At 53.6% G+C, this 2,666-nt stretch overlaps 1 pseudogene; it reads left to right on the forward strand.

Annotated features, from left to right (window-relative positions):
- The first annotated feature begins 674 nt into the window (after positions 1-674).
- LOC144253768 (reticulon-4 receptor-like) lies at positions 675-2,336 on the forward strand (annotated as a pseudogene).
- The last annotated feature ends 330 nt before the right edge of the window (positions 2,337-2,666 follow it).

A 2,666-nucleotide genomic window follows, 5' to 3' on the forward strand; every position in this document is an offset into this window, starting at 1 on the left:
GCTTAAAAAGGAGGATATGTGGAGGAGGGAGCAGCCTGCTGGGGGCAGGGTACTCTGTGGTGGAGACTGTACTCCTTCACCCCATGCCCTTCCTATACCCAGACCCCTGTTCCTGTGATAGCAGAGGTGCTGGTAGGTAGACCCACTTCATACCCCCTGGAACCCTATATTGTTTTTTTTTTGCAGTTTTTTCATTAAATCACAACTCCCCATTATGAAATGAGGGGGACTCCCCAGACTCCCACCTGCTAGATTTTATCAAGAGCTATAAGGGCCTAGGCAGAGCATAGGGTTATTAACCTCAGTGTGTTTCATTCTACAGTCTGGGAGGAGGATTTCTGCATAAGCTATACAAATCTCAGCAGCTGACAGATTAGGGATGAGACTTAGATTGCAGCTCCTCTGCCTGAACCCCACTTCCTAGTAGTCCCTGAGCTTAGTCTGGGTGGTCCTACAATGTTTACCAAGAGCACATCTCCTCCTCTCCCAGCATGGCCTGCAAGCTCTTAGGGGGCTGGGTACTGGCAGGAATATTGCTTGGAATATGGGGATGGAGACCAGGTCCTGGAGGACTCTGTTCACTAGAGTCCCAAGAAGGTATATGCAGATGTGAGCAACAGTCCTCCACATGGGTATTTGTTGTGTGACTTAATACGCTAACCTTGATTATGGGTATGAGCATCCAGAAGGGTGAAGTGGGGAGTCTTCAGACATGGTTTCCTAGAATGTATGGCTCCAGGCGCAAGTTATAGCCAAGCATCATCTATGTGGTATGCAAAGCAAGGATCCCCAAACCTCCAAATCCCAGGCCACATCTCAGACTTGTCTCCAGCCCCTCTAAGGCCCAATCCCAAGGGACAAACTGGCTCCAACATGGCCTCTCAGTCCCTTAGGGATCTCTTACCCCTAACCACCCTTTCTTCTACCCACAGGAAGCTGGCTACTGGCATGGGTGCTGTGGCTACAAGCCTGGCAGGGGGTAGCACCGTGTCCAGGTGCCTGTGTGTGCTACAGTAGCCCAAAGTGACAGTAAGCTGCCCTCAATAAGGCCTGCAGGCCATGCCCACTGGCATCCCAGCCTCCACCCAGCTCACCTTCCTGCATGGCAACCCGTATCTCTCATGTGCTAGCTGCTGATTTCCACGCCTGCCACAATCTCATCATCCTGTGGCTACAGTCTAATGCATTGGCCAAGATTGATGCCACCATGATCTCTGGCCTGACCCTCCTGGAGCAACTGGATATCAACGACAATGCCCAGCTTCGTACCTTCATACCTGCCACATTCCAAGGCCTGGGCCACCTGCACTCACTGCACCTGAACCTCTGTGGCTTGCAGGAACTGGGCCCTGGCCTGTTCCATGTCCTGGCTGCCTTTAAGTTCCTCTAACTTCAAGGAAATGGGCTGCAGGCACTGCCATATGATGCCTTCCATGACCTGGGCAACCTCACGCACCTTTTCCTTCATGGTAACCGCATCCCCAGCATGCCTGTGCACACATTCTGTGGCCTGCACAGTCTTGACTGTCTCCTCCTGCACCAGAATCATGTGGCCCATGTGTATTCACATGCCTTACATGACCTTGGCCACCTCAGGACACACTACTTGTTTGCCAACAACCTCTCAATGCTGCCTGCAGAGGCCCTGGCACCTCTTTGTGCTCTACAGTATTTGCGGCTCCACAACAATCCCAGGGTATGCGACTGCCGGGCACGCCCACTCGGGTCCTGGCTGCAGAAGTTCTGAAGTTCCTCATCTGAGGTGCCCTGCAACCTGCCCATGCGCCTGGCTGGTCGTGACTTCAAGCATATGGTTGCCAATGACTTAAGGGCTGTGCTATGGCAGCCAGGCCCTTTGATCCCATCTGGACCAGCGGGGCCACTGATGAGGAGCTGCTGGGGCTGCCCAAATGCTGCCAGCCAGACAATTCAGACAAGGCCTCGGTGCTAGAATCTGATAGGCCAGCCTGTGCTGGCAATGCACTCAAGGGGCGTGTGCCACCTGGTGACAGCCCACCAGGCAACGGCTCAGGTCCATGTCAGATCAGTGACTCTCCCTTTGGGACCTTGCCCAGCTCTGCAGAGCCCCCACTGGCTGCACTATACCAGAGGGGTCTAAGTCACCAGGAGTCCACACCACTGGTCCTCACCGGAGGCCAGGCTGTTCCCGCAAGAACCGCACCCACAGTCAGTGTCATCTAGGACAGGTGGGAAGTGGGGGCAGCAAAGCAAGAGTTGCAGAGGGTTCAGGTGCCCTTCCAGCCCTGACCACAAAACGCAGTGTTGTGGCCCTTAGCCTTGAGCTGATATTGTGGACAAGGTTTGCACCCTGCTGACCAGCTATCAGACCTCAGAACCTCTCAGCATCCAGCTGTGTGTACCTAGGACGTCTCCCACCATGCTGCTAGCCAGCACCAGGGACAGGCCCATTGGGCAGGCCAGTCCTCCCTGATGGATGCCTCCCCACCAGCCCAACCCCATCTCTAACCCATCATGTTTACAGGGTTTGGGGTTACGTTTGTTCCAGAACGCAGTCTCCCACCAAGATTGCAGAATATAGAGATATGCATTTTGTTTTACCTGTGTAAAAAAATTGGATGATGTGGAATAAAGAGCTCTTTTCTTAAACTATGGCCTCTCAGGCTGAGGTGCTATGAGTGGTGAGA

This window comes from Urocitellus parryii, chromosome 3 (genome assembly GCF_045843805.1).
Source record: "Urocitellus parryii isolate mUroPar1 chromosome 3, mUroPar1.hap1, whole genome shotgun sequence".
Lineage (NCBI taxonomy): Eukaryota > Metazoa > Chordata > Mammalia > Rodentia > Sciuridae > Urocitellus > Urocitellus parryii.